At 44.3% G+C, this 24033-nt stretch overlaps 1 pseudogene; it reads left to right on the top strand.

The window, feature by feature from the left end:
* Positions 1–21260: 21260 nt before the first annotated feature.
* On the top strand, positions 21261–21710 carry LOC117714279 (large ribosomal subunit protein uL15 pseudogene; annotated as a pseudogene).
* Positions 21711–24033: the final 2323 nt, after the last annotated feature.

The raw sequence follows: 24033 nt of genomic DNA, 5'->3' as shown, positions 1-24033 counted from the left end.
TTGATTCCAAAACCAACAGGTCTGATTTGTGCCATCTCTGTGACAAGGAGTGAAAGCTATCTCCAAGCAGGGGATCCAAAGTATACATCATCCTCAAGATGAAAACAATCCTCGAAAAATTGAAAGTCTACTTTGCCACCTGGCTATACCACGCTTTAGCACGTGACCAAAAAGACTCCACATTCATCTCTATACGTACTTGTTCAGCCATGTTCACTGCTTGCTTCCCTGTTCACAGTAGCTAGGAAACGAAAATAACCAAAGTGCCTCCAGCAAATAAGGAGTGGCTAATGAACATGGGTCCATTCACCAATGAAATGCTGTTTGTTCACCCATAAAGAAAACTGAAATCATGAAATTTGCAGGTAAATGGGTGGAACTAGAACATATTATATTAAACCCAGAAAAACAGATGCAACATTCTCCTTCCTATCTGTGGTTACTAGCTCCAAATCTTCAGATGTACATAGATAACCCCAGAAGCCAGGAAAGTAAAACGAGACCATGGCAGAGGCACTCGGGAGAGGAGTCTCAGGAAGCCAGAAAAGGGTGTTGGATCCACTGAAACTAGACTTAACAGATGATCAATCTCCTAGTATGGATGCTGGGAGACAAACCCAGGTCCTCTGCCAGAGCGACAAGAGCTGCTAACAGCTGAACTGTCTCTCCAGCCCACGTCAATTCTTCTATTCATTCATTTGCTTGTTTATTGTAATTAGAGACAGCATCTCTTGTAGCCCAGCCTGGCCTAGAACTCACTCTGTCATCAAGGATGATCTTGATTCTATCTATGATCTTCCACCTGGGATTACAGGTGTGCGACATCATGCCCAGGTATGGTGGCACCAGGAATTTAATCTGGGACTTTGTGCATTATTAGCAAGCACTCTACCAACAGAACTACATTCTCAGCTCCTCTTCCTCTATTTAAACCTAAAGTTCAAGCCAGGTGTGGTGGCTCAGCCTTGCAATATCAGCATTCAAGAGGCAGAAAGAATGCTTGAGTTTAAGGCTACCCTGCCTCAAAAAGACCAACATAGGGGCTGGAGAGATGGCTCAGCACTTAAGTAGGTTATGCTCTTGTAGAGATCCTGAGTTCACTTCCCATCACCCACATCAGGCTCATGTCTACTTACATCTCTCTCTCCTGGCCTCTGAGGACATCTGTACATGGACACCTGTGCGCACATGAATGCAAATAAATTGTTTTATAAGGCCAGGCCAAAGAAATAAGTGTAACGTGCATGCCAGTGACTCTGAAGATATCAGTTCTTCCCAATGTAGCAACATAGATTAGCTCTGGCTCTGCCCTTCCCTCCCTCCATCTTTCTCTCTGTGTCATATCGCCTGGGATGGCTTTTTGTAGCTCACTATGTAGCTAAGGATTATCTTTCTTTTAGCAGATGAGGCAATTTATTAACTCTGAAGCCTTTGTTCTAATGTTTTTGTTGGCAGCTGCCACCTGTCCTGCCATCCTGCCCAGATCTCTCTGTTCCTGAAGTGTTAGTTTGTAGCCTTCATCTTGGTCCTTTCAACCAGTTTCAGCAATTCCAAGATTTAGAGGAACTCTTGGGTCACAGTCTTGGAGCCTCTACTGAGGTGCTGTACCGAACTCTGTTTTTCTACCTGCCTGGATCTTGGTCATGACTCCAACCCAGCACCACCCTGGTGGTACATGGGCTGTTTTATGGAAGCAACTCATGTGTAAAAACAGTTCTCATCATCACAGAGAGCAAGCTCCTTGTGTTTAGCTAGCTTAACTGTTTCCATTCACTGGGGGGACTTTCAGTTTTAGGGACTTTTTGAGGAAGGCTTCTGGAGCTCTGAGGAACCCTGCTGATTGATGTCCTTTCCAGTAACTCTAGCTGTCCAGTGGCTTCTAGCTCCCAGTCGGGGAAAAGGCCTGAGAATGATTTTGAACTGCTCATCTTCCTGACTTTACTTCCCAAGTGCCAAGAGTGCAGGCACTCGCCATTATGCTCAATCTGTGCCATGCTGGAGATTAAAATCAGGGCACTGTACATGCTCGCCAAGCACACTGCCAACTTAGCTGCAGCCCAGAACCCCAATTTTTTTTTATATCAGTGGCTTTTCCTATTTCTGAAATTAAATACTCAACAAGAAGCACCTTAAGGGAAAAAGGATTGGCTTGAAGTTTCAAGTTACTGTCCATCTTGATGATGAAGGCATGGAGGAGAGAACGTGAGGTGGATAGTCATAGTATGTTGCTACTTAGGAAGCAGACAATGGACAGAGAGTGGGGTTGGGCTATAAAAACATCAAGTGATCAACTTGATCAACTTCCTCCCATAAGGCTCCCCTCCCTAAAATTTCTGTAGCCTTCTTAAATAGTGCCACCAGCTGGGGATCAAACACTTGAACCTGCTTGGGTCCATTTCACATTCAAAACACAATAATAGCAGAACTCAAGAACAACCCCAGAGTGAGATGGATGCAATCCTAGCTCTTGAGAGGTGAAGGTAGCAGGACCAGTATTCATGAACATCCTAAGCTACATAGAGTTAGGAACTAGGCTGGGCTAGATAAGAATCTGTCTCGAAAACTGAAAAAAGAAAAACTCCAGGAACTAGAGACATAAGTTATCTCTGAGTTGGAAGCTAGTGTGAAGGAGTGAGGGGTAAAGCATATGACAGCACAGACTGGTTATTCAGTTCCTCTCCACCTCACACTGTCCCCTGCTGTTCATAGTCGCCTAACTTTGGAGTTGAACTCTAAAAAGTTCGAACCCAAAACCACCTAGTCAGAAGCAGATGAGGTAAAGGCAAGTGGTCACACCATATAAGGGGCAAGCACTAAGAGCTGCTTGTCTGAGGGCTGGAGCAACAGCTAGGTGGTTAAGAGTGCCTGATGCTTTTCCAGAGGACTGGAGTTCCAGGTCTGGCAGCTTACAGCTGCTTGAAACTCCGGGTCTCCTTTAGCCTGGAGCTCTCCTCTTGACGCAGCCACCTGCCCTCATGTGCACACGCTCACCTGAAGAATACCCATGAAGCTGCTTTTGCCGAAGAGTACAAAACCTCTTCCCAACAGGTTCAGGTGACTAAAGCAGGACAAGAACCTAGAAGCTCTGCTTCTCTCTGGCTCCTCCCAATGACCAGTGAGCTGCTCCACTCTGCACAGTTGCCCCCAAACTGCAAGCAAGCGTCTGTCCACCTAACTGCCTCACCCCCTCCCAGGGCACAAAAGTAGCCACTGACATAAATCTGCAGTTAGCAAGAACAGTAAAAGCTAGCTGGGCAGGACCCCACCCAAGACATGGGGAGGGGCAATTATCACGGGGTGAGGTTGCACTGGGGCAGATATAATCACCTCCTGAGAACCTGCTTGACCTGAGCACTACAGGATCTTCTGAAACACAGGAGTGGAGACAATGATGAAGCCGACCACACCCTGACCAGGGGGGCTGCAGACTCAGCAACACCTCTTCTTGTCCTCCTGCCCTAGTTCTTCCTTTGCTTAAACACAAATCATGAGATCAACCCTAGTCACTGGACCCCCACATCTGTTTCTTCTCCAATGTGTAAATAAATCTCTTTGTTTTCTACCGTGACTGTCTCTTTAATTGATTGTCAAGAATGCGTGGCCCATTTGGCCTGCTAGGGCTTCAGACCCCTCCTCTGTGATGTTCTCTGAGCCTTGTGTGCAGGAGTTGTGTTGTAGATGTGTCCACTGAGGCAAGGCACCCCCTGGCACAGCTGTTCTCTGCATTTTGACCACTTGTGGTTTTCTGTGATGGTGTCTACCTGCTGCAAAAAGACGCTTCTTTGATGAGGGGAGAGAGCCATGTTTACCAGGTAACTGGAGCTGGGAGCTGTGCTTGTTTTTGCTAGTCAATGTGTGTTCTGTTTAACCATTTTCTCAGGAAAAGTATGGGCATCTTTGCAGCAAGGCTAAGAAATGGGTCCAGTGCCAGGCATAGGGATGAACAACCTTGCTCCTAGCACTTGGGATTCGAAGCAGGTGGATCTCAATGAGTTCCATGCCAGCCAGGGCTACATAGTGAGAGCCTGTCTAAAGAAACAAAAACTAACTAAATAAAAGGAATAAGTCAACCTTAGAGTCCATGGCAGGAGTTTAGAAAAAAATCTTTCCAAATTTTCTAACTTAAACAAATCTAGTCAAATGACAATTTCTTTTACGTTTATTTTATGTGTGCACGCACATGTTTGTGTGTGTGTGTGTGTGTGTGTGTGTGTGTGTGTGCTTGCATACCACAGTTTCATGCAGCAGTGAGAGGGCAACTTCTGGGGATTGGTTCTCTCTACCATTGTAGGTCCTGGGGCTCAAACTCTAATCATCAGGTTTAGCAGCAAGGATGTTTACATCTTAGGATGTTACCCTAAGAGCTGATAACTGATCATCTTAAGACACAGATGCTATCAGCATCGTGAGTTTTCTTCCTCTTCATTTCTGACCATATAAATCATTACAAAAATGAGGCCATTGTTACAACAACCGATGTCACCCACCATCAGTTCAGGCTGTGCCGATCTCCATGCAAAAGTAGTCTTTGCTGGGCTGGGGATGTAGCTCAGTTGGTGGGGTGCTTGTCCAGCATGGAGGAAGACCTGTGTTTGATCCCAGAACCTCCTGCAATCCTAGGACTGGGGAGGTGGAGGCAAGACTACAAAGCTTCCCCATGTGTTACCAGGGAGATGTTTGGTTGGAATGGCAGTTGGAACCGGTTTGCCTCTTTAACAGGATGCTTGAGATTCCTCTGACATTATCCACCCCTTAAAGTTTATATTTATTCCCATGATGGAATCATTCTTCTCCCCAACCCTCACCTCCAATTGTGTTCTCTATTCCTCCCACCCCCAATCATTACAGGGAGTGAGGTAAGTTCACTCTGAGGCTTCCAAATTCTGGATTGATTCAACTGAGTCGTTTGGTATCCAACTGTGTTCTTTTTGTCCAAGAAACAACGAGCTTGAGTCAGACCTAGCTTTCTAGGCTTTGTAATTTCTAGGCTTTGTAATTCCTTGGCTGAGTGGCTATGAGCCCCTGATCAACAGAGCCACGCAGGGTCCTTGAAGGCCTTGGGTTAATGAGGGAGTGACCGCCTGAGTACTTCCAAATGTCCTGTGGAAAAAGCAACCGTTTCGATTTCTTTCCAGCTTCTTGTTTTCTTTCACACGGTTGCCTAACAGTTTGTGTTGGGATCTGTCATATTGGTTTCCTTGTGGTGGAAGTTGCTGGTGTCCTGCCAAGCAGTCTCCTTTCAGCATCTGATTTGATTTCTTTTTTTGGCAGATTGACATTTTGTAAAATGTCAGGAGATCAGTATCAGTCATGCTAAATAATATATCTTATCCGTGCGCCCGTTCCTTGTGACGAGAACTCTTGGTGCATCGAATCTTTCATCCTCCAGACACTTGTAATTACACTTATAATTATGTTTCAGATGTGGAAACTTCGCCCCCAAAATGTCCCTTGGACACACATGAGCACTAATAGTTTTGAGGACAAGTTCAGTTAAAATGTGTCAAGCTTTAATCCAAATTGGCACCATCCACTACTGCCATCTGCTGGTGGCACACAGAAGTAGCTGGACTCAGGCCGTTACTGTGTGCAGACATTAACGTTAACGCCATGTGCAGTGATTAAGTGCTGGATGCTTTGTAGGCACTCACTATTTGGAGAATGGACAAATGAAAAATTTTGACAGCTTGGGAATGGGGACCTTTCTATGGTGCCCAGAAGAGTCTTGAACTCTCATACTCAGGGGATCATAACAATTTGTTGTTTTGAAATAAGAGTCTTGCTTTATAGCCCAGGCTAGCCTCATTCTTTTGGTACTCCTCTTGCCTCTGCTTTTGAAGTGCTAGGATAACAGGTGTGCAACAACACACACAGCTCTCACATGTCTTGAAAGAATACAGGGACCACTCCAGACAGAGCCATGCTTCTGTCTAAGGTCTGCTGAGGTCTGCCCACTCCATCAGCTGTGCTTCTGGCTCTAGATCCACAAGCATCCAATCACCTCTCATTGCTTTAATATGGTGTAAAGTTGAGAGCCTCACGGACAAGACATAGCTTCAGAAAGAGATTTTTCAGTGTGTCTATATATGCATATGTGCATGCAGTATATACATGCACATACGTGTGTATATGCAGATCAATATGCATGTCAAGGCCAGAAGCAGATGTCAAGTGTCTCCTGTATTGCTTTCCATTTTGGTTTTGGATGCTGTCTGATAACAGTCTCCACTTTGGGGGCTAGGAAAGCTAGGGGTCTGTTACTATTTCCCAAGAAGTTTTTGATTACTGTGTTAAGACATATAAAAAGGGGACAATTGGTGACCATTAAAGGGATTACAGAGAGCTCAAGATCATCTTCGCTCTGAATTCGTAACATTCCAACTCTCCACAGCCACAAAGTTCTTGCAATCTATTTATTTTATTTGTTTGTCTTTAATATTTTATGTATGTATTTATTTTATCTACATGGGTGTTTTGCCTGCATTCAGGGCTGTGTACCACATACATGCCTGGTAACCCTGGAGGGCAGAAGAAGATATCAGATCCTTATAGCAGTTTCATGTGTATGTGTCATTATAATTTGTCACCAACACCAATGTCGTTTCTATTTAATGTCTCCAGAGTTGTGGTAATCATGTCTTGATTGAACTTTTAAAATATCTTATTTTATTTTTATATTTTTCCTGTCTGTCTGTCTGTCTGTCTGTGTATCACTTGTGTGTCTGGCTCCCTGAAAATGACAAAAGAAGGTGTTTGATCCCCTGAAACTGGTGTAACAGATGATTGTGACCAGCCATGTGGGTGCTGAGACTCAAACCCTGGTCCTCAGGAAAAGCAGCCAGTGCTCTTAATTAGTGAGCCATCTCTCCAGTCCTTTGATTCAAGTTTTAAAACTAATTAATGAATCAGCTCCTTAGTCAAGGATGCTTACCACTAAGCTACCCTTCCCCGCCTGATTTATTTCATTTTAAAGCTATGCATATTTGTGAAGTAAACCATAGTATTTCTCTTTCTCATTCCTTTTGCTGTTCTGGGAATTGAACCCAGGGCCTTGTACACACTAAGCACACATCCTACCACACAACTATGGCCCCAACCCTTGTTTTAGTTTCTATTTTGAGGCAGGGTCTCACTAAATTGTCTAAGCTGGCTTTGACTCCTTGTACCCCACACAGCCTTGAGTGGCTGGAAGTACATTCAGGCTTGGGGCAATGGGCCTGGTCTTTTCATTTTATTTTTAATTTTTGGGTTTTTTTGGAGGGGTGGGGCAGGGTCTTGATATGTATGCAGTTCAGGGTGGCTCAAATTTGTGGTAACCCAGCTGTGCTAGGAATAGTGGTGCTGGCACTTCTAGCCAAGATGGTATTTCATCTATGAAAACAGTGTGTAACTGTCACAACATGGTAACCGGCACCTGACACCTTTGTTGTTTCTTTAGGTGGGAAACCTTCAGGCTCCTCTTTTCTAGTTCTTCATGAGAAGGCTTAGCAAGTTCAAGGTGCCTGCCACCAAAGTTAGAAGTGCTTGCCACTAAGCCTGATGATCCCAATTCAATCCCTGAACCCACATGGTAGAAGAAAAAAACTGGTTCCTGCAAGTTATTATCTGGCCTACACACACACACACACACACACACACACACACACAAGCTCACAAAAATGAATAATAAAAAGTATTAAAATAGATTATTCTAGATTATAATCACTAAGTACTACAAAGCACTAGAAAGTATTCCTCTTGCTAATTAAATTTTGGTCCCTCTTGCCCACTGTTGTGGTGAATCCTGTTCCTGTGTTACAGGGGTCTCTCCTTTTTTGTCTTCTCAAAGTAAAGATTGCAGTCAAGACACACAGTTTAAGCATTCGTTTGTTATATAAGCAAAGCACAGCAGAAATTAGAGCAGGCTATCTCAAAGAGGGTGCAGGACAGCACAGTGCTGTATTCTGCATATAGGATTTTAAAGAAGCTTTTGTAAGTATTTATCAGATGGGTAGCATATTCACAGGGTAAGGTGACCTGTTTTCCCTTCCAAATCTCTCTGGTCTAGGTATCTCCTTGAGAGTATTTCTTCCCAACATCTTTTGCAGACAAACACCCTTTGTTAGTGCACACGAGTGGGAGAATGCCGTGGAGCCTTTGCTTTTGATACAGTGGGAACAACTTATCCACAGCCCAAGGGCGTTTCACCACAAAAGGGCCTTCTGACTGTCAGGAGACACAGTCAGCCAAGATCAGCTGCAGCTTGACTCCCTCATATCTGATTCTTATGAGATACTCAAGGTCCCGTGATCGATCTCGTGGCTCTGTCAGTTAAGTTTTGTTGATTCACGGTTAGGACCGTCTGTATCTGTAGCTGAGGTTTTACAGCAAAGGTTGCTGCTAGGGTTTAACAATAGCCTAGCAGGCTGGATAAAGCAGGAGAGAGGACTGAAGCCATCATCAGGATGCTTCTCCCGTCTTCCACCCGCTTCCTTTCATACCCACAAATAACCCAGACTCCACTCTATCCTTTAGATCAGTGTGTTTAGTTTCCACATGAGAAGCATCTACAGTTTATGTATCTAATGTTTCCAAATGACAGGGCAGGAGAGGAAATGTGAACCTGCTTAAGGACTGCTGCCTTGGAGTAAGGCTTTCTTCACATAGACCTAGATTGAGTGTTGCATTGGAAGACACAAGCGTATGTGATTAAATACATTAAATCTGCGCTCGGGTTCATTTGTTCTGAGACGGGTCTCGCTCTGTAGTCCAGGTTGGCCTTGATGTTGAGGCAACCCTCCTTTCTCAGTCTCCAGAGAGCTGGGGTCACAGGCCTGGACTACTACCTCCAGCTAATGGAAATTCTTGTGTCTCAGGATTCTTTGTGTCACATCAACTGTTTCCAAATGGTTTTGCTAAACATTGGAAAAGGTTTGGAAAAGGAAGGTCAGCCCACCTGCAGGAGGAGCTCCTGAGCTCTCCACTAGAAGCAATCTGCATCTTGTGTTTTCCTTTCTGAGATAGAAAACTCAGGTTGAGGTCATCTCTAGCCCAAAAGGGAAAATGCAATTAAAGTCTCAGTACTAGAGGTGTAACGGGGCCCTGGACTCAACGGACTTTACATAAGTACCATTCAAGCTTCAAAACAGCACACAGACAGCATCATCTGCCAAAACGGAAACAAAGGTCTGATCCATCAAAGCCCCGTTGTTCTGGGAAAGCCTCTAAAAATGTACTAACGTTGATTTTTGTCTTCTGTAGTTCTGCTTCTGGTTAACTGCTCCTGTTATCTGAAGTATGTCAACCCAGAACATAATTTTTAATAATAATAATGCTTAAGAGCTTACCCAGAGAAAGGCTTGGGTCTACACTGGGATCCTGAAGACTCAGTGTAGTTGCCAGCAGGCTAATAACGACTTTCTATTGGCTTAAACCCATTTCTGAGAAGTCTTCTCTAGTGGATATCTCATAACAAGAAGCTCCTGTGAGAACTCCCACACAGATGTTCTCTTGCTTACTGCATACCTTTTGACAGGAAGTTCGAAAAGGACCCAATACTCACTGTACAATTTTTAAAAACTGCCTTTTTTGAAATAAGGATGATGAGCACAGTTCATAAAACCCCTTCTCTAAACAGGTCAAACTTTACACTTATGGGGATATTTCCAATAATGGTGACGGATGAGGCCAAAGATCTTTCTTTCTTTCTTTATATGCTCGGCCCCACAGAGTTGTGTGGAATATGACATTCATGGGGAAGACATATACAAAGACTATAAATAGAAGAAATGCATTTCAAGAAAAAACTGAAATGGAGGCAAGTAGGTCGGAAATGGCCTCAGTTCTGTGACTATATGGAGAGAGTTTCTCCAGGGCTGGAGTGAGGGGCTGGGGCAGAGAAGCAGGCTGATGTGTCAGCATGCAGGATAAAATAGTGGCCACATGTCAAAGGCCCTCCTTTTTGCCTGGGGAGAGAAAGCTAGCATAAAACTTCCATTCTGAGGAATGGCGGGGTGAGTAATCATGGATTGTAGAGGAAGGGCCTTTATGGGAGAAGCCAGGGCCTGGAAAAGGGAAGGTGAGGATCAGAGACATGTCCTTGTCTGGGCTGCATGGTTGGTTTGGTTTTCTAGAACCATCTAGTCTCAATGTATGAGAAGAGGCTTCACACCATGGTGAGGGATGAACAGACCTAGAATTGCAGAGTGCAATTATCTGTGAGATCAGACTGATGAAAGTGTAATCTTGGGCAGCAGCAAGGCCAGTTAAGTGGCAGAGTGTGGTGGCATACACCTGTAATGGTGACACCTGGGAGCTGGGGGCAGGAGAGAGGATCAGGAGTTCCAGGTCATCTCTGACTACATAGTGAGTCTGAGCTTAGTGTGGGCTACATGAGACCCTCTCTCAAAAATAAACAAATAAAATATCCAGGCACAGTGGTACATGTCCTTGATCCTAGCACTTGAGAGGCAGAGGTAGGTAGATTTCTGTGTGTTCCAGGCCAACCTGATCTACATAGAGAGTTACAGGCCAGTTAGGGCTACACAGTGAACCAACAGAACCAAATAAATTAAAAAACCATACCAGAACAAAAAGACCAATTAGTCCTCCAAACTTGGATGAGAAAAAGGAATACATGAAGGGCTCAGAATGAAAGTTACAGGGCTCGGTGGCTAAGAGCACTTGTTCTCTTTTAGAAGGCCTGGGTTTGATTCCTAGCACTCATATGTTGGCTTGCAAATGCCTGTAACTGCAGTTCCAGGGGACCCAACCAGGAGGCACATGGAGCGTGCCAGCAAAACATAAAGGAAAATAAGTAAATCTTAGAAGAAGAAGGAAGAGGAAGAGGAAGAGGAGGAGGAAGAAGAGGAGGAGGAGGAGGAAGAAGAAGAAGAGGAGGAGGAGGAGGAAGAGGAGGTAGCAGTCCTAGCTGGAAGGCACCTGCCTTGTCTACAGATAATATGAAAGGGTTGGGTGTGTTCTTTGAGCCAGGGCAAGTGCTGAAGTCCCACACTGTAATGATTGAGTGAAGGCCTAGGTGGGTGTGTATTGTTGACAGGGCCATAGCCATGCTAAGGACTCCGTGCCTCAGCTCTATGGAAGTGACAAAGCCTTCCATGTGAGGCTCAGAGGGATGGTAAAGCCTACTGAACATTGACAGTGTGTACAAAAAATGTCCCCCCACCCGCACTGTTTATAGCCTGCAGAACACTCTTCTATAGAGATGCTCCTACTGTGATTAGCTGAACCTGTCTCTGTGTTCAGCTGTAATATACTATGTCCTGTGTTTATCTGTATTTAATAACCCTACCTCTGTATATAATTAACATGCTAAGCTTTTGGGATATTTATGACTTTTCCATCAGAGAGCTCAGAACACCCAACCCCAGCTTCTCTGTGACTTTGTGACTGTCTTTTCTTCATTCTTTCATTACCCCTAGTCAGGGTTCAGGACCCCGAGTTGTACAAAGATGTGGCACCACAAATAACGAATGGCTTTAGACAGTCAGTGTTTGCTAAGAAGCTGGGAAGGACAACCAAGCTGGGTCTCTCTGTTGCAGTCATCATTGTCAGGGTCAACATCACACTTATTTTTGTTGTTGTTTTTAATGTCTTTAAAAATAATTTCTTAACATTGTAAAGAGAATGTAGAGTATCTACTATAAATGGATCAGTCTATCTATCTATCTATCTATCTATCTATCTATCTATCTATCTGTCGTGATTATTGTTTATATCCCAAAGTTCCATGCTTATCCAGTAGGTCAAAGTGTAAATGAGGGAGGCTCTGTAAGAAGTGGGTCCTGGTGGAAGGCCCTTAGGTCAACACTGCCCTCAGAAGAGAGTAAGGGCACTCCTATGGGAAACTGGTTAGTTCTTTTGAATGGGTGGTTTTAAAAGAGCAAGAGACGATTAGGGGTGCAGCTCAATGGCAGTGACTTCCATAGCATGTGCAAGGTTCCCAGCACTGTAGGGGAGAGAGAGAGAGAGAGAGAGAGAGAGAGAGAGAGAGAGAGAGAGAGAGAGAGAGAGAACCAAAACTTACCACCACTATCCGTAAAACCAGCAAGATGGAAACTTCTCTGTTCACTGTGTGTTCTTGTTTTACCTTGTTGACTCTTATTCCTGCCACAAGGCTTTTTTCAATGACATAACACAGCCAGGGGGCTATTATCAAAGCCAATACAAAGCTCAATGGGCCATGCTAATTTCTAAAACCAATAGCTACAGAAAGAAAGAAAGAGAGAGAGAGAGAGAGAGAGAGAGAGAGAGAGAGAGAGAGGAAGGAAGGAAGGAAGGAAGGAAGGAAGGAAGGAAGGAAGGAAGGAAGGAAGGAAGGAAGAAGGAAGAAGCCGGGCTGGAGAGATGGCTCAGTGGTTAAGAGCACTAACTGCTCTTCCAGAGGTCCCGAGTTCAGTTCCCAGCAACCACATGGTGGCTCACAACCATCTGCAATGGGATCTGATGCCCTCTTCTAGTGTGTGTCTGAAGACAGCGACAGTGTACTCATAATCATAAAATAAATAAAAATAAATCTTTAAAGATGATTTTGTATATATGCTGCAGCCTTTGGTACTGTCATTGCAATGAATGTTGTTATAGCTGCAATGTACTTCTCACCCAGCTTCCCTGATTTTTAGCATCTCCTATACTGTGATTAAGAAACTATCTTTGGTAAAATAGTCTTTTCAACTAGAAGATTTTTACATTCTCTTTATTAAACAGTAGTCTAGGGGCTGGAGAGACAGTAGGAATGCTTGCTGCCCTGGGAGAGGACTAGAGTTTGGTCCCCAGAACCCAGAGTAGGCAGGTCACAACTGTTAGGTCCCAACCCCTAAAATGGCGATTAGGGCTTAGCTCAGGCTAGACTCTGGCTGCGTAAACACTCAGAATTCCTCAGAAATCTTATAAAGTGGGTTTCTGTTTCCAAGGAAAATTCATTGCTCTCTTATCTGTCTCTATAGCCCACAACATCTGAAAAGGACATTTCGTTCCCTATTAATTCAAACAACGTCCCTACAAGATGATGGCGAATTTTCCTAAGATTTTGCTCCTGGTGTCGTTTGGGGCTGTGCTGAAATATGAATGGAAGTCTTAGAATCTCCCCTCTGGTCAGCCCATGGTTCCTGGATGCAGCTCCCTCTCATTTTCCCACTGATTTGGGGAAAATCCTTGCCAACTTCAGGATTTTAGAAGGCCTGTTGTTGGGTTGAGGAAGCCCCAAAGAGCAGGGTTCAGTATGCAGGCTCATACTCCACTCAAAAGAGGAAAGAAATTTCAGATCCAATGCTTTCTTTTCATGAGGTGTTCTCATTTGCTGGCTATGATGTATAAATTCTAGTCATAGCTGTTTTTCTGGCTCAGAGGAATGTGGAAAGTTGTCAAAGGCAAATTCCATGATGTGAAGCAGGTCTTCAAGAAATGATTCCAATAAGTACCTCAGGTCACTCTCCTTCTGGTGTGTCAGCAAGGTCTCTTTGGCCTGACCATCCTAGATCTCGAATTTTGGCTGTTGGTGGCTGGGGGTAGTATTATTTTTACTAGGTGGGGGCATTTGTTTATTTTTTTTCAGACAGGGTCTTATGTAGTGGCCCAAACAGGCTTCAAACTTACTGTGTAGCCAAAGAGCTCCTGATCCTTCCTTCTCTACCTCTGAGTATTAGGATCACAGTCATGAGCTATAATGATTGGCTTCATATAGATAGTTTATAATATTATAAAAAGCAGGGGACCAATCTTACTTTCACATTATTCTGCTAGCTTGTCAGTAAAGACCAGCATCCCAAATGTTTGGATGTATCATTGCTCTTCAATAGGTTTTCCTGCCCTGATGGAAATGACCACTCCCAGGGGGCAGCTGAGTGTCATTCATATGTTCTGAGTGTCATTCATATATTCTATCATTATAGCATAACTTTCTAGTTTAATGGTCTCCACCCACCCCCCACCCCCCGTGTGTGTGTGTGTATGTGTGTGTGTGTGTGTGTGTGTGTGTCCAGGTGTTTTTTTTATTGCTCTCCACCTTACTTTTTGAGACAGAGTCTCTCACTTTACCTGCAGCTCACTGATTCAGCTAGGCTGGCAGGCCAGTGAGCTCCAGAATTCTGTCTGTCTGAACCCCTGCCTGCCAGCACTGGGGCTGCAGATGTCCATCACACTGAACTTTAATAGGATCTGGGGATCAGAATTCAGGTCCTCATACCTGAATGCCCAACAATTAACTAACTAAACCATCTTACCAGTCCTTGGTTTAATTTTAGTGGATTCACATTTAAATTTGAATAGGCACATGAAGACCTGGAAACCAGTCCTCCCTAACCACCACCCCCCACCCCATCTTTTACCTAGTGCCTCCAGCCAGACTCACCTCCCAAAGTTTCTAGGGCTTCCCCTAAACAACATCATTTGCTGGAGACCATGTATTCAACTACAGTTGTCTGTGGGGCCTTTCACATCCAAACTATATCAGGAGAACTTCATTCATTCTTTTCCAAGGACAGGATCCCTAAGGATCCCTAAGGATCCTGTCCCTTCCTACAGGGGACACCAAGCTTCCAACAGGGCTGACACACTTAAACTCACATAGAAAGTCTATCTTTTCTTAGTATGCTTGGCTACATGAACCACTTTGAGCGCCATCGGTCTAGAGAATAGATGTGAAACATTGTATTCCATGCATTTTCCCCAGTTTTTCTGTCTTATTTTCCTGAACACAGAGTAAGATGGATCTTCTTATAGTATATAAAAGTATGTATATTACTTCTTACAGTATATAAAAACTAAACATGACAAAAGTTCCAAATAAGGGCCGATTTACAATCAGAAGTACCTGGTCCTCGAGTCAGGTGGACTGTGACATTAGGAAAGCTCTCCTATGTTTTACTGCAAATGTCCATCTAGGAAAGGATTGAGTTTTCCATTAGAACATAATGTGGGCATTATCTGGATGGTGATGTCCACTGAGCTCAGCTTATAAAAAGAGAGGTTGTGTCTCACTCAGACTGGCCAATTATGATAAATGGCCACAGGGATACACTTCAGTTGCAATCTCAGTAGCTCAGGATGGCTATTATTTGTGCCTGTCAAGGAACTAGTTTACCTTGTATAAAATGAATATAAAGTGGGATATGGTGGCCCACACATGTACTCCCAGAATCGAGGGGCAGGCAGGAGGATCACTATGAGGTTGAGGTCAATCAGGGTTACAATACATAGTGAGTTCCAAGCCAATTTGGGCTACAGTAAAGGACTCTGTCTCAAAAAAAAAACAAACAAACAAACAAAAAAAACAAAAAAAAACAAAAAACAAACAAACAAAACAAACAAACAAAAAAAACAAACAAAAAAACAAAAAAACAAAAAACAAAAACAAAACAAAAACAAAACAAAACAGAAACCCTGAACATGTTTACATAAATATAGTTTTGAATCATAATATGAATACCTGGATCTTCTCTCTCAATCACCCTCTCTCCTGTGTGTGCTAGGTAAATACTCTACCTCTGATCTGTCCTGTCAGCCCAGCCTCTTCCTTTGTAGTGCAATTTGCACACACACACACACCCCAGGTACTCTATTACCTTAGCTTCAAAGTAGTCAAATGTCTTAATCAGGGTTTCTATTCCTGCACAAACATCATGACCAAGAAGCAAGTTGGGGAGGAAAGGGTTTATTCATCTTACACTTCCACATTGCTGTTCATCACCAAAGGAAGTCAGGACTGAAACTCACACAGGTCAGGAAGCAGGAGCTGATGCAGAGGCCATGGAGGGATATTACTTACTGGCTTGCTTCTCCTGGCTTGCTCAGTTTGTTTTCTTACAGAACCCAAGACTACCAGCCCAGGGATGGCACCACCCACAAGGGGCCCTCCCACCCTTGATCACTAATTGAGAAAATGCCTTACAGCTGGGTCTCATGGAGGCATTTCCTCAACTGAAGCTCCTTTTTCTGTGATAACTTCAGCTTGTGTCATGTTGACACACAAAACCAGCCAGTACATCAAGATTGGTTCCCATTCTCTTCCCTCTCCTATTTTCCCTTCCTTCTTTCCTCCTGCTTCCTCCTTTTCTTCTTTCTCTTATTTATTTGTTACCTTTTTATTGGTTCTTTGCGAATTTCACATCATACACCCCAATTCCACTCATGTTCCCCTGTAGCAGAATATTTTCCTATTACATTGTATTTTCAGTGAAGCTTGGTGATTGGGCAATAGAAGAGGTAGGTGGAGTGAGGAGTTGGGAGGGAAAGGAGGGGGAAGAGGAAAGAGGAGGGGAAAGAGGGAGAGAGAGAGAGGAAGCAACATAGAGGAAGAACCATGGATCTCTAGCAGTCCTGGGTAGCGATTTCTATCAAAAGGTTAGATATTGGGTAACGATGCTAATTGGATGGGCACCTTGTGTATTGAACATTTCTAAATACATAAATCCATTGGATAATCTTAAAGCATTAAGACTCTTCATTCTACCAGGTACCATGAGCATGGCGGGTATTGTCTGGGGCTTAGCAGAGAACCTTGAGGGTGACAGGGTTGGCCCAAGATCCATGCTTTGGGTCATGGTCTCTGTGGAGCTGATCGGCAGAACCAGCTGCCACGGTAACGTCTAGTGGGGTGCTCTTGACCTCTGGCCGTTCCTAATGTGGGAATATGGCAGGTGGCCCAGATAGCTAGCAGCTCTGAGTTTTAAAAAAGATTTTCCCATTTCATTCCCCTCCCCTCATACTGCCCTCCACCTTTGCAACCTCCCCAATAGAGAAAGAAAATCTCACCATGGAAGCTGTAGTGTGTCCCATAGTATTCCCTTTTGTCCACACTTCTTTGCTTGCAAATGTTCATTACAATGACTTGTTGGTCTGGTATGAGGCTTCTTGCTTCTGATACTCTATCAATAGTGGAACTTCACTGGGACTCCTCTGGGATATCCTGTGGTTGCCCTGTATCATGGAGATGCTGTTAGTTTTGGATCTGTAGGATTGGCCCCTTCATACCTTCTAGCAGTTCATTGATTGGGTAGATGTTGGAGTGGGTCAATTCAAAGCCCTGGATCTTGGCCTGAGAGGTATCTGAGCTGGTGAGTTCACCAGCTCTCCCCTCTCCCATTCTCAAGGTGGCTCATCAGGAACCCCTGCAACCAGAGACAGCTCCACCCTACTGCCCAGGTGAGATGTGGGGCCTGCTCTTCTGAGTTGCAGCTGGTGAGAGACATGGCTAGTTCTGCCATAGATGGTGAGGGATGAGAGAGGGAGGGAGTGCTTCTCCCTCATCAGCACCAACACCCAGCAGAGAAGAAGTAGGTCTAGCTCTCCTGGGCTCATGCCCTCGGGACCTGCTCACCTGTAACACCCACATCCAGGGTCAGCTCTGTTGTGCTGCCCAGACAAGATATAAAGACTGCTTTCCCAAATGCTGTAGCAGGTGAGGAGCAGGCCAGCTTTCCTGTTCTCATGACCCCAGGGCTAGCTCTCGTGCTGCAGTAGGTGGCCAGGAGAGAGGTGGAGGGAGGGCATCTCCTCCTCATCCATGATACAACAGGGGATGTGACAAGTGGTGGGGACAGTTCTCCCAAGCTTGTATTCTCGGTTGGCTCATCCATAACTCCCACAATGTGCCACACCGTCTCTCCTGAGTACTGCAGCTGGCTAGGGGCAAGGTCAGCTCTCCTGCTTTTTGTGCCTTCAGGGCCAGCTCTTCCATGATGCCAAGGTGAGGGGTGAAGCCAGTTCTGCACAGCGGTCATACATCAACATACCCCTAGGCAGCAGCCCAGATGAGAGACATCTGCCTAGCCTTTGGTGGTAACAGATCTCTCCTGCTATAGGGCCGCAGACCCAGACATGAGCCCCAGTGACAGCACAGGCCAGGGCCCCACCATGATCTCGCATGGCATGCCCATCTTCTCACATCAGGCTGTTCCTTATTACCCTTGAGTCTCCAGTTCTGCCTCTCCTCATTGTGCCCACATCCTTCTGTTTCTCTTTCTCTTCCATTTCTCCACCACTTACTTGCTTCTTTTAGTGGCACCTGGGGTCTCTGAATGTCTGTTTGTTTTGAAGCAAGCCTCATATATCCATGGCTAACACTGAGGTCCTGATACCTCTGCCTCTATGTCCTGAGTGCTAGGTTAGACAGGCACAGCCACTTTTCAAGGCTTCTCACAGGCATTTCTAACCTCTGCTCTGTTTTCATTTCCTTTATCTTCTAACACAATCGACTATGTGTATCATTTGTCAAGTTTAGTTCCACAGTGATGTTTCCCCCTATTCCAGAACATAAGAATCACCCTGGGCACTGCCTGAGACGCAGCCCAACAGTGTGTCGTAGCCCATCAGCCCTAACACCAAGCAGTGGAAAGAGGAAGAACTGTGAGCTGGGCTTACTGGGATACTGGGAAGGCCTGGCATCACTTGGAGAATGTTGCCTTGGTGATAACTGGTGTGGAAAGGATGTTTTGCAGCAGAAAGTGCCATGTATTCATTAGGGTTTCTATTGCTGTGAACAGACACCATGACCATGGCTACTCTTATAAAGGAAAACATTTAATTGAGGCTGGATTACAGCTTCAGAGGCTTAGTATGTTATTGTCATGGTGAGAAACATGGCAGCATGCAGGCATTCATAGTGCTGGAGAAGGAGATGAGAGTTCTGTGTCTTGATCTGCAGGCAGAAGTTAAAACCCAACAGTGCTACTCCCTATGGGCCAAGCATTCAAACTCATGAGTCTATGGGAGCCACTCCAATTCAAACCACCACACACCCTATGCTGGTTGATACAGGGTAGAATTGCCTGGGCAAAGGAAACCTCATCTAAGGAACTAATACATCAGATTAGCCAGTAGGCAAAGTGGTGGGGAATTTCTTATTGTGGACGGATGCTGATAGGCCCAGCTCACCATGGGTGGTACCACTCCTGGGCAGGTTGTCTTGGGTTGTATAAGAAGGTAGGCTGACAAACACTACTTAACAAAGTGCCAACACTAGACACGAAAAGCCCTCTTTTGAGTTGTTTGCTAGCCAGAGTTGTGCAAAAGAACCCCAAAACATACAACTGATTGTTATGGCCTTTGATTGCCCCATGGCCAGGCATGGTCATGCAGGTCTGTGACCACAACATCCAGGAGGGAGAGACAGAAGAGTCGCCTTTGGTTGCTCTAGGAGGTGGAAGGTAAATCTCTATTGCTAAAGATACCATATGCTTCAGAAACTGGGCCCAGAGGCCCCTGAACTAACTACTGAAATGCCTCCTCCCTAAGGCCTAACTTTTATAGTACAAGAAGGCACCATGTAAGCTTCCAAAGGAAGGAAGCAACCATAGTCCTAACCAGCTAGTATGATGTCTATCAACTACTGTCAGGGGCATCTCTGCTTATACACTGAAGACCTGGAATCAGCCATAGGCCTGAAGACAGCGGTAGGCCTAACATGTATGCTTGCTAGCACGAAGTCTTGGGTCTCTGTGGAAAAACACTGGAACAGATGGCTAGAAGCTATTGTAAACCATCAGCTTTGGTAGATAGTTACCAGACTTTAGTCATAGACCTTGAAGATAGGTGACCTTGGTAGATAGTACCAACTTAGATTAGGAGAAGTGAATCATAGGCAGAGTCATAGTGTCCTGTCCCCTGAACCTTCACCCAGTCGATACCCTGTTCTGGAAGATATCTGTACTCCCCCTGAACACCTACACTCCTGTGTCATCTCCTTCCCCACGTCCTGCCTTTTTGTATATATAACCCCTGTGTGAAAAAGGAAAAATTATGGTTTGATCAGCCTATAGACAAGCCATGTTTCTTTGCGTCTTTGCCTGCTTACCCCCTTCACTGTCACCCCCCACCCCCCCCCTCCTGCTCTCTTAGGTGATCTCCCCGGACCTCTGTTTAATGTCCTGATGGACAGGACAAACTACAAAACCTGACTATCCTGACTGCTCATTTCCCTACATTATAGCTCAGGACTGACACCCAGTGGCTTGTGAGAATAAAGCTCTCCAAATACATTTCAACTCTGCAGGAATGGAAGAAGTATTTACTTCCTTGTTAATGAAAGTTCAGAAATTGGAAAGAATTCCCCTTCTGGGGAATCAGGAAGGCTTCTACCTCTGACCCACATCCTCATCCCAGCCTTCTCATAGAGCTGGGTTTAGCCACTAATTTCTGCTAACCTGGATAGCCCTGAAAACATACATACAAGCAACAGCATGTATATGAATACATATGAATATATGAACATATATATGATATATAATATATTCCTAAATATAACCTGCTTTTATATATAAAAGCAGGTGTGTGTGTGTCTGTGTCTGTGTGAACATGTATGTGTGTATCAGCAATTAATGGAAAAGAGGCTAAGAATGTGCAAGAGAGCAAGGAGAGGTATATGAAAGGATTTGAAGGGAGGAAAGAGAAGGGAGAAATGTGTGATTTTACTATATCAAAAGTATACTGATTATTACAGAATTGAGGACTATGAACCAGTGAGAAATTTTCAGTTGTGTCATTGTTACTGAGTTTTTTTTTTTAAAGTTTAGTTAGAATTTTTCATTATCTAGTTCTTGGTTCAGGGACATTTAGGTTGTTTTCATTTTCTAGCTATTGTGAATAGAGAGGCAGTGAACATAACTGAGCAGGTATCTGTGGAATAGGATGTCTGTCCTTTGGGCATATGCCAAGGATGGCATAGCTGAGTCATATGGTAGATTTATTTTTAGCTTTTTGAGAATTCTCCTCAGTGATTTCCAAAGTGGCTGTACCAGTTTGGAATTCCACCCACTGTTAACACTGTGAATGAGGGTTCCTGAGGGATATATATATATATATATATATATATATATATATATATATTTTACATGTGTATATTTATTTGTATGTGAGGCCTGCAAGGCAGCCCAGCAAGAACTTGCCAACCAAGCCTAACGATCTGAGTTTGAATCCCAGGACTCACACTTAGAAAGGGAGAAATGACTCTCGTAAGTTGTCTTCTGACCACCACACTTATGCCTTGGCACAAGCATCCATCCATACAAATAAGTAAATGTAATAAAATTGTTTTAAAAATAAAGTTCAAGGCCAGATTCTGTCTACAAAGTGTAAATACATTTTTTACAAATGAAGGTTTGGAAAATCATGTGTGTTCAGAAAACACTTCCTATAGTGTGGTGATGTGCAGTCTACTGCCCATTACTGGTGGCAATGCCAGGTTTGCTTCAGTGTCAGATGCCTGAACTTGAAAACTTCATTTCATTAAGAACTCTATGTGGACCTCTCTCCTTTCTGCCACCACCATGCCATCCAGACTGAGAAAGACCTCAAAACTCCAGGGCCATGTGAGCCATGGCTACCGCCAATGCAGCAGTAAGCACCACAAGCACCCAGGAGGCCACAGGAGTGCTGGAGGCATGCACTCCTACAGGATCAACTTCCACAAATATAATCCAGGTTACTTTGGGAAAGTTGTCATGGGGCATTACAACTTGAAGAGGAACCAGAGCTTCTGCCCTAACTATCAACCTGGATAAATTGTGGACACTGGCCAGCGAGCAGTCACGGGTCAATGTTGCAGAACACAAGATTGAGCTGTTCCCATCATTAATGTTGTGTGATTAGGCTACTACAAAGTTCTGGGGAAGTGAAAGCTCCCTAAGCAACTTGTCATTGTGAAGGCCAAATTTGTCAGCAGAAGAGCTGAAGAGAAGATTAAGAGTGTTGGAAGTGCCTGTATCCTGGTGGCTTAAAGCTACCCAGGAGGTTAATTAAATGCTAACATTTTCAAAAAAGAAGAAAGAAAGAAAGAATTATATGAGTATGGCTCTTTTGCTTGCATGTAATCTTTGTGTCCCACATGTATGCCTGGTACCTGAAAAGGATGGAAGTTGGCCCCATATCCCCTAGAACTTGAGTTACTGATGATTGTGAGCTGCACAATCAAACCTGGGTCCTCTAGAAGGGCAGCCAGTGTTCTTAATTGTTGAGCCATCTCTCCATTACCCCTGGTCAATGAAAACTGTTTGAACTGGGTCTAACTCTGTTGTTCAAGCTAGTCTTATGCTGCTCAGATGATCCTCCTGCTTCAACCCCTTTAGAGGCTGGAATGACAGGCTCCTCAATACAAACCTGGCTCTGCAGACATTATTAACCTATTATCTGAGATACAAAACAAAACAAAAAACAGTGTTTGTTTTGGAACAACAATCTAAACACAGACATCAGAGCCTCCTTGTAGACTTTAAAACCTTACATTTATTTACTTTGTGTGCATGTGTGTAGATGCACACATGACATGGTACACATATGCAGGTCAGAGGACAACTTATAGGGGTTCTCCTTTCACATGTAGATCCAGCAGGTCCAATTCTAGTCTTTGGGCTTGGCAGCATGTCCCTTAATCTACTGAATAGCTTCCTCAGCATCTTGTGAACTTTTGACGTAGAGTTTTCATTGTTTTCCATCCTGAAACCTTAGCATCTACAACCAAGGTAAGCATCAGGCTTGGAACCAGAGGCTCCACTGGGCATCACGTTGGGAGGGTCTAGTGCTTCACAGACAGAGAATAGTCTAAATGTCATTCAAATGTCACTTAAGCTACTTAGTTCAGAGGTTTCATTTAAAACTCATTAAACTTGGCCTAGTAGTTCTAGCCTGTAATCCCAGTTACTCAGGAGACTGAGACAGGAGGACCATAATGTGTTCATAGCTGGCAAGGCATGAACAGAGCAAGTTCAAAGATTGTGTCTTAGTTAAGGTTTCCGTTGCTGTGACCAAGAGTTCCAAGGAAACTCATATAATGGACAACATTTAATTGGGGTTGACTTACAGGTTCAGAGGCTCAATCCATTACCATCAAGGGGGATGGGGGGGGGAGCATGGCTGCATCCAGGTAGGCATGGCTTGGGAGTAGCTGAGAGTTCTACATCTTGATCTAAAAGTGCTAGGAGCAGACTGTCGTCCAAGCAGCTAGGAGAAGGTCTCAAAGCCCACGCCCAAAGTGACACCATTCCTCCCACAAGGCCACAACTCCTAATAGTGCCACTCCCTGGGCCAAACATATTCAAACCACCATATTCCATTTCCTGGCCTTCAAATCACCACATTCCATAGGCTTGTTCAAACACATGAATCTATAGGGGCCATGCCTAGCCATAGAATAATACAAAAATACATTTAGTTCTACTTCAAAAATCCCTATAGTCTATCACAGCCTCACCAATGTTTAAAAGTCCAAAGTTCAAAGTCTCTTCTGAGATTTATCTAATCACTTCACTGTAATCCCCTATAAAATTAAAAAGAAGATCATATACCTCCAACATCACAGGATACATATTACCATTCCAAAATGTAATAGTGAGGAAATACTGGACCAATGCCAGACCAAAAGCCATTTGGATAAACTCTAAACTCTGCATTTCCATGTCTGATGTCAAAGCACTCTTCAGTGCTTTTTTCATCTTTGGTGATGAAACTCTTTTCATCTTTATTGACTGCTATCAGCAGATCTGACATTCAGCAGCAACAAACTTTATTCTCTTGAGCTGGTTCCACTCCCTGTTAGCTGCTTTCCCCAGCACGTATCTAATGGCTCTGATATCTCCAACATCTTAGGGTATCCAAGGCAACTTTAACTTTACAGCTTCTTGTTCCAATGTCTGGGATCCACACATGATCTTCTGGCTTCCTCCAAAGGGCTGGCATCACTTCTGCCCTCTGCAGCACTCTAGGCTCTGGTTGACTCCTCTCCGTTGTTGTTGCTGCTGATCTTGGTGATCATCTCCAATTCACTGACGTCTTCCACTGCAACTAGCCTCGCCAACAGCCTCTCATAGGCCCCCTTCATGGTGCCAAGCCTCAACTTCTTTCCAAGATCCCTTCAGTCCTGGGCCATCAACTGCAACTGAGGCTGCACCTTCACCAATGGCCTTCACTGGCCTCTCCCAGTGCCGAGCCTCAGCTGCTCTCCATCACCCCTTCATGACTTCAAAGATAGTACCAGCCGAATGATTCTTAAACATTACCAAGTCCAGCTGCAGCACAAGGTACAACCTTGGCTATCTCTAGAACACA

Source organism: Arvicanthis niloticus, chromosome 8 (assembly GCF_011762505.2).
Source record: "Arvicanthis niloticus isolate mArvNil1 chromosome 8, mArvNil1.pat.X, whole genome shotgun sequence".
NCBI classification, from domain to species: domain Eukaryota; kingdom Metazoa; phylum Chordata; class Mammalia; order Rodentia; family Muridae; genus Arvicanthis; species Arvicanthis niloticus.
The sequence above is the reverse complement of the archived record's forward strand: the minus strand, read 5'-3'. Positions and strand labels throughout refer to the sequence as shown.